At 41.6% G+C, this 14,103-nt stretch overlaps 1 protein-coding gene across 1 annotated transcript in view; it reads left to right on the plus strand.

Moving 5' to 3' along the window:
• Positions 1-5,605: 5,605 nt before the first annotated feature.
• LOC126455551 (proteasome subunit beta type-4-like) overlaps positions 5,606-14,103 on the plus strand; it is a 65,553-nt gene continuing 57,055 nt past the window's right edge. Inside the window, exon 1 of the mRNA XM_050091305.1 lies at positions 5,606-5,716. The gene's annotated coding sequence lies outside the window, so the exon portion shown is untranslated. The remainder of the gene's footprint in view (positions 5,717-14,103) is intronic.

A 14,103-nucleotide genomic window follows, 5' to 3' on the forward strand; every position in this document is an offset into this window, starting at 1 on the left:
GTTGCTGCTGGAGCAAAGAGGTGTCCTGGAAATATGTCATGGCTACGAGGTCAGAGACCAGTGTGTTCGAAGGCACTAACAATGTTAGCAAGGGTTGCTGCTTTCCCACAGGCTTTAGTAAATAGAGTACACATTTGATACTGGGAAACTGCTCTTTCTGGATTACATTTTAGCCACTTTGTTACCTCTCAATCAAAATAAGTTCTTAGTGGGCCAACAAATGAGATATCTAGTGGCTGGAGCCTATGGATGCAGTGCGCAGGAAAACAAAACATAGTGATACCATTCTCCTTAGCAAAACAGACACTTCAACATTCTTATGACCTGTATGTCTATCTAGCAGGAGGAGTGCACTATAGTCTAGAGACAGCTTCACAAAAGAATAGAAATGCTCAAGCCACTTCAAAAAAATGTCTCCTGTCATCCAGCCTGTTTCCTGGACAACTCCATTGGTTCCTAATGAAGCCATGTCAGTTAACTCCTTTTTACCAGTTTTTTCTGGGGTAAATCAGCATTGGTGGCATGAACACCTCTTTCTGCAATGGTTATTGCACCTACCTGCTTTTTTCTCTCTGTGCAAATATTCGTACCTTCAAAGGTTTCTGGACACTGCACAGACCAGATTCATGAACATTATAAGTGTTACATGCTGAAATACCTTCATTGTCTATTACTTCTTCAAAAATTGAAAAGAACTTTTGGACAACTGGTTTGTTACAACCTGCTGCCCTAGCTGCTGATGTTGCCCCAGGTTTACGTAGGCGAATGTCTAGATTTTGCTTTAAGAAGCCAGCAACCCAGTCCCACAGATCCATCTTCTTTTCCTTGTTGAATCTGGGCACAAATCAATTTTTCTCAGCTATTTGGAGTGCAAGTTGTCTCACTTCCTTCATGGTCATACCAAACATGCACAACGCAAATACACTCCTGGAAATTGAAATAAGAACACCGTGAATTCATTGTCCCAGGAAGGGGAAACTTTATTGACACATTCCTGGGGTCAGATACATCACATGATCACACTGACAGAACCACAGGCACATAGACACAGGCAACAGAGCATGCACAATGTCGGCACTAGTACAGTGTATATCCACCTTTCGCAGCAATGCAGGCTGCTATTCTCCCATGGAGACGATCGTAGAGATGCTGGATGTAGTCCTGTGGAATGGCTTGCGATGCCATTTCCACCTGGCGCCTCAGTTGGGCCACATGGAGGAGGCTTTCCTGAAGACCCAACAGCTGCTTCCCCTGGCCTGGTATAGGTTTATAGATGACATCTTTGTGGTCTGGACTCATGGTGAAGAAACACTCCTTAATTTCCTCCATAACCTCAACTCCTTTTCGAATCTGAATTTCACCTGGTCCTTCTCCAAAACCCAAGCCACCTTCCTGGATGTTGACCTTCATCTTGTTGAAGCTCACATCCACACCTCTGTCCATATCAAACCCACAAACAAACAACAGTACCTTTACTTTGATAGCTGCCATCCTTTCCACATCAAACGCTCCCTTCCCTACAGCCTAGGTATTTGTGGCAAACGTATCTGCTCCAGTGACGAATCCCTCAACAACTACACCAATAACCTGACCAGTGCTTTCCTCTCCCGCAACTATCCTGCAGACCTTGTCCACAAACAGATTTCCCGAGCAATACATTCCTCCCCGTCCAACAACAATGTTCCTACCCCCAGACCACACAGAAGCATCCCCCTTGTCACCCAATATTATCCTGGCCTCGAAAACATCAACAAATTACTCCGCCAGGGATATGACTTTCTCAAGTCAACCCCTGAAATGAGATCATCCCTTGACAAAATTCTCCCCACACCACCCAAAGTTGCCTTTTGTCGCCCCCCTAACCTCCGTAACATCCTTGTTAAACCCTTCAATATTCCCAGACTACCTTCTCTACCCAGCGGTTCCTACCCCTGTAACCGACCCCGCTGCAAAACCTGCCCCATGCATCCCCCCACAACCACCTACTCCAGCCCCGCTACTGGTAAAACATACACAATTCAAGGCAGGGCTACGTGTGAAACTACACATGTCATTTATCAACTGACATGCCTACACTGCACAGCCTTTTACATCGGCATGACAACAACCAAACTGGCTGAGCGCATGAACGGACACAGACGAACTGTCCGCCTAGGAGATGCCCAATACCCAGTAGCGGAGCATGCCCTCCAGCATAATTCTAGGGACCTAGGAACCTGCTACACTGTATGTGCCATTTGGCTTCTCCCACCCAACACCAGTCCCTCTGAACTACGGAGATGGGAACTTGAACTCCAACACATCCTTTCATCCCGCCATCCCCCTGGACTGAACCTACGTTAAACAACCTCACTCCCTTTCACTCTTCAGTCTTCTCCTCTTTCCCTTTCCTCTTTAGCCATTCACGCATCTTTTCATCCTACATAGTTGTGTTTATCTTTATACTATATACCTCTTTACTTCTGTATGCATCCTCTTTGGTTTGAAGCTGGCACAATACTTACAGTAGAATATCTTTGGCTTCCCTCTGACAACCATGCCTCCATCCTTGCTATCCTCCCTGTTTACCTTTCCCTGTTGCTTCATAACCTGGGTTGTGAGTAACTGAATCCACTTTCCCTTCTTCCCTTTTTTCCCCTCTCTCCTCCCTGATGAAGGAACAAAGTTCCGAAAGCTAGGAATGTAAATTTTCAGTTCTGTTTTATGTGTATCTATCGGCTGTACTGAGCTGAGGTAAGTACTGGCCAGCCCCTCTATCTCTTTGTTAGTAGTTGTTTCACATCTTATATGAGATTTTCCAAACAAATAATGAGGTTGCTCAACAGCAAAATAGTCACACAGGATGGAGTATGCAACAAGCAACACAATAGGCCTACATGTCTTGTTTATAAATTATGCCATGTAATCTAAAATCCAAAGTTTATTGCCTGAGGAGTCTTATAATTCATTTCACTTGTTTGAATAATGTTTGTTTCTGATCCCCAAATCCTGACTTACGTAATTCAATGATAAATAGAATACATATGTCTGTTTAATGAATTTCTTATATGCCATTTTAATTTTTCCCCCCATTACTCTTAACTTACCCCTGTTATAAGTAGGCCTATTGCACATGTGCATGTATTGCAATGACATCCACACAAAGGAATTTGGATGGATGAATAAATAAATAATTACGAATTTGTGTGTTTTCAGATACCTGTAGTGCACAACCTACACCTCAGCATGATTTCTTTGCACCTTTGCGTGCTTTTTGAACAGGTTGGTCAACAAAGACATTGAACATGCACGTCACTTTTTCCCTATGTTTTTTCTCACATATAGATGTTTTAGTTTTCCTTTAGCAAAGAGATAATTAACATTTTTGACAAGCATCAACAAGTTGCTGGTTTTATAACTAGACTAAGTACGTTCCGGTAATGATATCAGTTGACTGTTTCAAAAGATAGGAATGTCTATTGTGCCCTTCCAAGTGAATGACAGAGTGAACAAAAAAATAATTTATATTTGTAGGGAAAGCTGTGTGTTTAATGTTTGCAGCTTTTCTGCCCAAATTTACCCAAACACCCAGAATACCTACTCCGTATTTCTAATTGACACTAGTGAATTATTCACCAGCGACACAGAATACAAGTCAGAAAAAGTGAAGAGACACTGGATTTGTGCCAGCATATGAAAATTGGAGGAAACCAATTTGCTATTTGTCTATGTCATTACGGCTAAAATTGTTACCCTGGCACCATTGCAGGTTGCCTATCTGACAGCTTCCAGGGCCAACAAAAATTTGATTTTCAGCATTTCCGATAATTATTGCCTGAGTTCAAAACACTACCATAATCTATTCATTAAGTAGTATTATCTTACATTAAAGGTTTAACACAAGAAGTAAAGTATTAAAGTTAGGAACTGTGTAGGACTACGTCTTGAAGTATTGTAACTCATGCTGAGCAAATTATACAGGCTATATTCATCCAGTATTTGAGAAAGAGCTTTTAAGCGACTTCCAACAAACTTGACACATAATTTCAAACTTTTTCATAAATTCTCAGTAATGAAACAACAAGCGCACTCATTTTGTATGTCTGGGGACCTCGTTCAGCATGTTTAAGAGGCTATTCCAGCAGCCATTGAGGAAACATTAAGCAAACAACTGAAGACTGTAGCACACGTTGGAACGAGTCATGCCTGTCGTCTGGGCTCTGAGGTCATACATGGGTCATTCCAGTGACTGGCAAAGAAAGTTAAGACCAGTATTGCGCATGATGTTTTATTGAAGCTTGCAATTTGCAGCATTGTCCCCAGAACTGATCATGGCCCTTTGGTTCTGAGTCGAGTGGAACTGAACCATGGAGATTTCAAAAGGTCTGTGACAAGCTGGGCTGGGACTTCTTAGGCTGTGTCATAGGGTTGAGAACTGTAGAGACCCCCTAAATAGGCCAGGTGCGCACTACACAGGTTTTTAGATTTGAAGACTCTCCACCCAGTCTAAATAACAATAGCTGTAGGAAACCCAAGGGTATCAGTGTAAGATCGAAAGAAATGCCTTCACAGATGAGTAGGCTATTAAAATCCTAATGGTAACCAGTCGAATCATTCACAACAAAGTGCTAAAGTTTGAAGTGCTCATGAAAATCAGTGAAGCTCACAAAATACTAGGTACAGAAAGCTGGTTGAAACCTGAAATAGATAGCAGCACGAATGGTCGTAGGTTTGTTTAATCCGCGGGCACTGAAGTCTATTAACAAAGTTTTAAGAATCGGCTTTAAATGATTACTTTACGAATATACTATAACCCGCAATGTATCGCTCACATAGGGAATCTGAAGATAGGATCAGAATAATTACTGCACAAAAAGAGGCATTCAAATATTCAGACTTCTTGCGCTCCATACGTGAATTGTGCAGAAAGAAACCCTAATAACTGGTACAATGGGACGTACAATATGCGATGCACCTCATAGTTGTTTGCAGAGTGCATATGTAAATGTTTATCGCGTACTGAAAGGAAAACATTTTCGCTGTTTACGAAGTAACACTTCAGCATCAGGCACGACTAATTATTATTTATTTACCACTAACTCTACTCCCAACACACTTTGTAGATACGGTAGTATCCACATAAACCGCTGAAAGTACCTACAAAATTATCTCATTGTATAATACAAAGTCGGTCACAGGAGATATGACATCATAAAATTTGAGATGCGTCTTCAACCTCAATATTTAAAATGCTCAACGTCAATATCTAGCACATTAATCACTTGCAAAATAATTAGCCGTTTGATGCTGTTTTATGCATATAAGTCCGATTCTTTACAGAATTAGGGGTGAGGCTACTTGGGCTAACACATGCCATGAAATTGTATTGCAGTGCTTATCGCAAGCACTTATTTTTTTCCGTTGTACCAAACAACAGTGAGAATAAGTAACTTAGAGATAAAACAAGTGAAAAACATTACTTGACGGAATTATTTTATGTGGACGACATTTCATCAATTTGCCTACGGGTGCTGACGCACATTATAAGTTCACAGTTTGAGGATGACACAGCCGTTCTTTCTGTTTTGCTTTCAGTTTGTATCATCGCTGGATGCTGTTGTCACGTGTCTGTCTGTTGAAGATGCGTGGTCATTATTGCGAGTGGTATTGCTGCGGTGCATTAGTGATCACTGAGGGACTTGACTTACGGAGACAAAGCGTCTGCTCGAGAACTAAGGTAAATAGTTGTGGTTTTTCAGTTATTAGATTAGCGCGTTTAGACTGCCATTAAACTTCTGCAACATTGTAGCTTTGTATGTAGTAACGGTATGAAAGATTCGTGGATAGTCTCACAGAACCGTAGGAATTTTTGTTTATTGAATATGGTGAGTTTTCCCCGCAGTGCGCTTTCTGTTTTGAGAAACATATTTAGGCACAATCATTCGAGAAAAATGTGCTTGCTATTTAGAACTATTTTTCACGTCATTGGGCGATCGTAACACCGTATCTTTGTTAACACATATGCTTAGAAAGTTGACAAACACTATTTCATTCATGAGAAATATTTAATGATGCAGTTATATGGAAAACCATGTGGTACCTCATGTTGTTATTGACCGTTCCAAGATAACCTCGAAATAAAATACAAAATTATGTTAAAAAGTACTAAGGTACCGTATTAGTTTCCACCATACGTCCCTCCCCATGCCACAACCGATCGTGGAGGCTCTGAACATCATGGTAAAAACTTCGAGAATTATGTTTAAATCGCTGTCAAGTTCCGTTGAATCTATTCAACATTTTAAAAACTACCCCTTTTCCCTAAGGCCAGACTACAGTTCGCACAAGAGCTGGTACCAAAGCATTCGAATACTGTGAATGGCGATGGTAAGGAGTTTAAGGAGTTAGAGGGTTCGACGCTGTTACCTCTCTTTTGAGCAAAAAACTATCTCACTAGAGCATTTGCGGGCGAACGCTATTAATAATAAGCGCGCACCATCACAGATCTCGCTTACTCGAAATACTGTTGCCAACCGCTACAAAAAAAGTAAAAAGAATCAGTCCCGAAATTTATTGAATCGATTGGATAGCTAGAATAAGCCATGTTGCCTCTATAGGAAAGTTCACTGGCTAAATTTTAATGATAGTCTGAACGGAAGTTGACAGCTGTTAGCAGTTAATAAGTAACCAGGGCTAGTTTAAAGCGGCCCCTAGAAGGTCAATAATACTGCACAATTTTCCTATATTGAGAACATAAAAATCTACATAAAAATCTTTAGAAATATATTGACCGCCTGTGTCACAGTTATGTTAGACTGTGCCAGACTGAGATTTTCACTCTGCAGCAGAGTGTGCGCTGATATGAAACTTCCTGGCAGATTAAAACTGTGTGCCCGACCGAGACTCGAACTCGGGACCTTTGCCTTTCGCGGGCAAGTGCTCTACCATCTGAGCTACCGAAGCACGACTCACGCCCGGTACTCACAACTTTACTTCTGCCAGTATCCTGCCTCCTACCTTCCAAACTTTACAAAAGCTCTTCTGCGAACCATGCAGAACTAGCACTTCTGAAAGAAAGGATATTGCGGAGACATGGCTTAGCCACAGCCTGGGGTATGTTTCCAGAATGAGATTTTCACTCTGCAGCGGAGTGTGCGCCGATATGAAACTTCTTGGCAGATTAAAACTGTGTGCCCGACCGAGACTCGAACTCGGGACCTTTGCCTTTCGCGGGCAAGTGCTCTACCATCTGAGCTACCGAAGCACGACTCACGGCCGGTACTCATAGCTTTACTTCTGCCAGTATCCTGCCTCCTACCTTCCAAACTTTACAGAAGCTCTTCTGCGAACCATGCAGAACTAGCACTTCTGAAAGTAAGGATATTGCGGAGACATGGATGAGCCACAGCCTGGGGGATGTTTCCAGAATGAGATTTTCACTCTGCAGCGGAGTGTGCGCTGATATGAAACTGCATGGTTCGCAGAAGAGCTTCTGTAAAGTTTGGAAGGTAGGAGGCAGGATACTGGCAGAGGTAAAGCTGTGAGTACTGGGCGTGAGTCGTGCTTCGGTAGCTCAGATGGTAGAGCACTTGCCCGCGAAAGGCAAAGGTCCCGAGTTCGAGTCTCGGTCGGGCACACAGTTTTAATCTGCCAGGAAGTTTCATGTTAGACTGTGGTCTGTGTGCAGTATTAACAATATCCTTAACAGTTCCTGCATGCTAAGTAGATCGAGCAGGTTAGGGTTGTCCTTGTTGGGAAATGAGTTCAAAACGAGACGAAAGAACATTACTTAGTGCGTCGAAATGTGTAAATCATTATGGAATGTCAGGACAGATGAGTAAAAAAACAGTTGTTAATAATGATGAATAGCATAATTTCTTGCCCAGATAATATGGGAACGGCCATAAAGGAAGATATGTTAAAAACTTGACTAATACGTTATTTACCCAAATATAATCCTTTGTGCATGTATTATGGCATGACACGTTTCCAGAGCTGTGTCTCAGATATTGCAAAGTGATATTGCACTAGCAAGTTTCATGTCTTCGAAAGAAGTACCAGTAACAAGATAAACACTGACATGTTGGAACTGCGTTTCTCATTGTACTGTTTTGTTTTTTTATGGTGGGGATATAGGCGTACGCAGAAATTTAACAGAGAGGAGGGGGCAAATGCCATAGGAGTGCCAATGTATGGGAAGAACCGTTTTCAGTAGTGAATTTTCTCTTGGACCTTCAACGCGCAAAGCTGTAATTTTTTCTTTCTTTTGTTGTTTCTATGTCAGTCTCTCAACAAGCTTCCGTGAGTGACCCTTGACGCTCCTTGAACCAATTTTTGTCCGCCTTTTTTTTCTACTTGGAAAGAAATAGAGCTCTTATCAAAGCAGCAGCATCTTTACCGTCTAACATTCCGAACCACAGCGTTATGACACAATATTATAAATAATATTATTGGTACGTATAAGGAGCGTGTCAACAATATCGCACAGTATTATTGTGCAATATTATTTACCGTCTGTGGGCCGCTATAAACAAAATAGACATGTCAATTAATCATTAATGACTGTGATTCAGCATGCATAAATTTTAGAATGAGATGCTCTGAACGCCTGGAGCACTGGAAAGCAGAAACGTGTGAACTACTGCAAATGACAGAATAACTTGCACAAAAACATCAGTAAGCTGTAATAATAATTCGCAGACGTCTAGTGCCTACCTAGAACAACCCAGAAAACGATTGGTGACAGTAATTTCAAGCGTTGGATGCGCTACTCTTCTCACTTGAGTTAATTATATTTTGAGGTTATTATTTGAGACTAAAATTCATGATAAAGATTTTGCGTACTTATTGTTGACAATAAAGCTGCGAGTTCAGTTTTTAGATTCCGAATTATATCCCGTTTATTATTTTTTATTCTCAGGATGTCACAAACTCCTTTCTTGAACTAAACTTTCAATTTTGCGCATTTCCACCCCCAGTAACCTACTGGAGCTGGCACGGTAGCTCGGTGTGTTCGGTCAGAGATAAAAGAAATTGAGTGAACAGATCAACGAACATCCTGTACTGGTGTCATGAGACGTCCGCCCCGAACATATACAACGAACAAAATGAGATAAAAAAAAGTTGTCAGTGCGACAGAATGTCAATCCTAAGAGCCCGGGTTCAGTGCCCGACTGGGTCGAAGATTTTTTCCGCTCAGGGTCTGGGTGTTGTGTTGTCCTAAACATCATCATTTCATCCCCATCGACGCGCAAGTCGCCGATGTGGCGTCAAATCGAAAGACTTGCACCCGGTGAACGATCTATCCGACGGGAGGCCCTAGTCACACGACATCTACATTTTATTTCTCATATTACATATTTCGTGTTTGAGAACGTCGGTCGATTCGACCGAACAAATCAAACTTATTTGAATTTAACCGATTGTCGTTCGAAGTCTGTATGTCAAGCGAAGAGTGGTTACATTCTGACCGCGCATTTTGTGGCATCCTGACTTGAAAAGATCGAAGTCGGTCGTCGGTGGAACTCACCGATATCGGAGCCAGTGTGACCAGTTCTACACAGGAATTATCACAATTATAGTAGCGGCCACTTGGGACGCGAAGCTGAGGGGCAAGTGCAAGATTTATATACAGTGTGCATCAAAATTGAAAAAAGTTCTCGAACTGGCATTGTAGGCAACAGCATCTTTTCCGGGTACATCTACATCATACTCCGCAAGCCACCTAATGGTGTGTGGCGGAGGGTACTTTCGGTACCACTATATTGTACAAACTAGTTTGCAGAAAATATATAAATTAGATAGGATTTGTTAGGATGCTGTTACGTAAAATTCAATAACTTTGATTTGTAGAGATGCCTCGTCACGTGGTTTCAAGTGGTTTATGACGTACAGCTCTATTTGGAATATTTAGCGATTTCCAGAGTGGTGGTTAGTTCGGAGCCTAATAGCACAGCTTAAATTGCTGCAAGTGAATGAGTGACTTTGAGATTTGATATCCACCCATTTAAGCAGGGCAGACTCCGAGCAGATCTGGAGTCGAGCAATATGGTACCAGTTGAAAATTCGTGGAAGGGACTTTAGTTCCTGAATTTACCTCACTTTTAAAGAAAATATCCTGAAACCCGCCCACCTCTGTAGCTGAGTGGAGCTGGCATGGTAGCTCATCATGCTGGGTCAGAGAACTGGGGACCCTCTGTAGTAAAAAAAAAACCGTCTCATCGATTGAATTTGAAGGTGTTATGCGACAAGTACACAAAACGACTGATCGAAATACGACGAAGAAATAGGTTGAAAGAAAGAAAAAAAAATCAGCGTTGATAGCTGCCATGCGAAGTACCTGGGTTCGATTCCCAGCATTTCCAAGGATTTTTCTTTGGTGGGAGAACTGGTACTGGGTGCCAGCAGCCTCGTGATGCCAACTGAGGGGCTACTTCATTGAGAAATGTCGGCTGTAAGGTCTGGAAAGTCGGGGAAACGGCCTGGAGAGCGGCTTGCTGACTACGTAGCCCACCATAGCTGCCCTCTCCCACATACCGTGTACACATAACGCCACCTGGCATAGGACGAAACAGCGGCCGGTCGCATCCTCTGGGGCTTCAAGGCCTAGACGAGGAGCTGGTTTAAAATCCTGAAACCCTTGGTCAGAACCGGAGAGCTCGTTTTTTATTCACTCTCCCTTCGTCGTTACACTTTCAAAGAATCAGTCAGACAAAATGAAAAACTTCTGAAGCTGCGTCTACATCGGCCGCGCTGCCCAAAACCGAGATAAGAGGTTCGGCGCAGCGCCGCTCTGTCCAGCGACGAACAAGTTCCGCGTGGTTGTACATCAAATGAAGTACTTCGCGTATGGATCTGTTTCGACGGCATTTGTCGTTTTCCATTTTTATTGCCGCAACCCCACGCACATTGGAACATTACTGCGCATCTATCACAAAGCGAACGAAGTGGTCCAACTAAAACATTCATATTTCTTTACATACTACATGAATATGTAATAAAAAATAGGGGTTCTTATTAAAAAAAAAAAAAAAAAAAAAACCAACTGTTATCTGTTTCACCTAAGGCAGCGCCATCTAGCTGGCCAACCATAGCTCCATCTGGTTTCCCCCTTCAAGCTAGATAAGTTTCGTGCTTTATAGTTTTTTCGTTTGACGCTTATTTCGTGGGATATTTGGCCCGGCCACGATCCATGGACAACCCTGTATAACGTAGGTACAGATACTTAGGCACGATAATTACCGTCTCTCGTGAACTTAGTGGGGGAGGATAGTATTACACATTCGCTTGTATTCATCCGTCTTGTTCCGTTGTAGGCACCTGTTCATCGTGCAGGAAAATCATCAGGAGTGGAGAACGAGTCGAAGTCTTAACGAGAAACAGCGTTGATAAATTAACCCTAGCTGAACTGCCAAGCCATTTTGTGCTCACTGGTACTAAATTTATCACTGTGACATTAGCAGAAAAATTTCACATTAGTAGGAAAATTGCTTCTTTGAAAAGAAATTAAAAAAAGCAATTTATTGAATACGTGTGCAACGACGTAGGTTACATGGGAAGGAAACTATTTATCTCATTCTGCACTTCCAAACTGCATTGTTGCTTGAGAGAACGTGGTACAGAGTAAATTAAAAACCATAAGAGAATGTGATACAGGTAAATTAAAGTTTTGCCAATCAACCACATCGCTGCATAAATACCGCCGGTATATGTGTCAAACATTTAATTTTTTGAGTCCATAAAGACATTTAAATAAAATTTCATGTGTCAAAGAAAAACAAACATAAATCGATCAAATACTTATGTTTTCGATGAAATGCATTACATGTAATTAACTTCTTATGTGATACATACAAAGGTGCAGATCCAGTTGGGAAAGGGATGTCATTGGGGCAGTGGAATCACCCCACCTTAAAAAACACTGTACTAACCGCTGATGTAAACATGTTGTTATATTTGTATTACAACATTTTATAAATTTTATTTGCATCTTAAAATATAGGCATCTGTGGTACCTTAAATGTGGATATTGCAGTAAGTTAATTGGGGGAGGGGGAAGACTCAGTAACAGGCTCTCTGACTCCCAGTCAAACTCTGGATACCACCTTCTTCGAGCAAAACTTGGTGTGCGAGGGTATCTTCGGTTTGTACCTACACTTTCTGTGACTGATCAGTTTGACAATTTTCCATTCTTCAAACGTCCAGTTGTAGTATTCCTGCACCCATGCTAACCTCTATGCCTTGTCACATGACATGCAGTTAGCGGAATGGGGCAAAAGCTTCTGTAGCCCATCGCATGGTGGTGATTCTGGATAGTGTTGCTGTGCACTCATGTTGTTATGCAGTATGCAATTGGCGAGTAATTTTCTATAAGTGGCCCCTGTGCCAGCCATTGCAATATGCGTTAGTCTAAGATAACAACAGTCATCAACGCTTTGCTGCACGTGGCAACTGATGAAGGCAGCTGTAGTTCTACCCGAGTGGAGTTAATTTTGATAAATCCTTGTCACAGTGGTGTACGAACAGCATAGTGCCTACACGACTCCTACAGCTACATCTTCATCTATATTTTTGGTTTGCACCCACTCTCTGCACTATGACAGCCAAGCACGCCACTTTCAGTGCTGTAAGTGACATCTACATCCGTACCCTCCGAACCAATGAGAAGTGCGTGGCAGAGAGTATGTTCCGTTGTACTAGTTATTAGGGCTTCCCATTTTGTTTACCATGTTGCATGGGAAGAAAGATTGCTTAAGCACTTCTGTACACACTGTACTTAATCTTGTCCTTACGGTCGCTACTGGAGCGATTTGCATTGGGTTGTATTTTAATCCTAAATGTACCTGTTAAAGCTGTTTCTGGAAACTTTGTAAGTAGGTGTTGTTGGAATAATTTGTGTGCATCCTCAAGTAACTGCCAGTTCAGTTTCTTCATCTTCTCTGTGACACTCTTCAGAGGGTTGAACAAACATGAGACCATTTGTGCTGCCGTTCTGCGTACACCCTTAAATTCTCGTTCTATGTGGTATGGGTCACTACACACTTAAGCAATATTCTAGGATAGGTCATGCAAATCTTTTATAGATAATCTCCTTTGTAGGCAGATGTTTGAAGTCTGCTACCTGCTTTACCTATGAATGAGTCTAGGTGACCGTTTCTTTGTATGTCACCACAAAGTGTAACACTAGGTATTTGTAAGAATTGATTGATTAGAGATGTGACTCACAGGTTTTGTAATCACAGCATATTACCCCTTTTACATTTTGTGAAGTGTGCAGTTTTATATTTATGAATGTTTAAAGGAAGTTGGCAGTTCGAATCATCAAGGTCCGACTGAATATTTCTGCAACTTTTTCAGACAGTACTTCATTGAAGATAATGGCATCATCTGTGAAATGGTATCATTAAAACTGTCTATAAGGTCATGTTTTCTTGATATTGTCACATACATTACAAACAATTAAAATCTTTATTTATTCCTTTTGAATGAAATGATTTTGGGTGTTAGGCCACTTCATTATGCACTAAAAAGCAACTAAATGAGGGCGTTTTGGCCGTCTTTGCAACAGTTCTCTTCAGGGCACCCTGAAGTCGCCGTGTGAGGACCATTGCAAAGACTTTCGAAACGTCAATCTTTTAGTTGCTTTCAGTGTTCAATAATGACGCAACTGACCTCAGAGATCAGTTTTTGTCGAAAAAGATCAGTTTGTGTTCTGGAGAAATGAAGGAATGTATGAGGCAATACTGACTCTACGATTTAGAATGTAGGTTGAAGAAAAGATTTGGAGAAACCTTTTGACATTGCTGACTGGACTAAACTCTTTGAAATCCTGAAGATAGCAGGTATACAATACAGGGAGCGAAAAATTGTCAACTTATGCAGTAACCAGACTGCAGTTTTAAGAGTCAGAGGACATATAAGAGAAGCTTTAGTTGAGAAGGTAATGACACAGAATAGTAGCCTCTCACCAGTGTTATGTCTGTACATTGAGCAGACTGTGAAAGAAACCAATGATAAATTTAGAAAGGGAATTTAAGTTCAGAGACAAGGCAAGGTAGTTGGAGGAGCACCTGACTGGAGTGAATAGTGTCTTAAGAGGACACTATAAGATGAACATCAAGAAAA

This window comes from Schistocerca serialis, chromosome 2, assembly GCF_023864345.2.
Source record: "Schistocerca serialis cubense isolate TAMUIC-IGC-003099 chromosome 2, iqSchSeri2.2, whole genome shotgun sequence".
Classification (NCBI taxonomy): Eukaryota; Metazoa; Arthropoda; class Insecta; order Orthoptera; family Acrididae; genus Schistocerca; species Schistocerca serialis.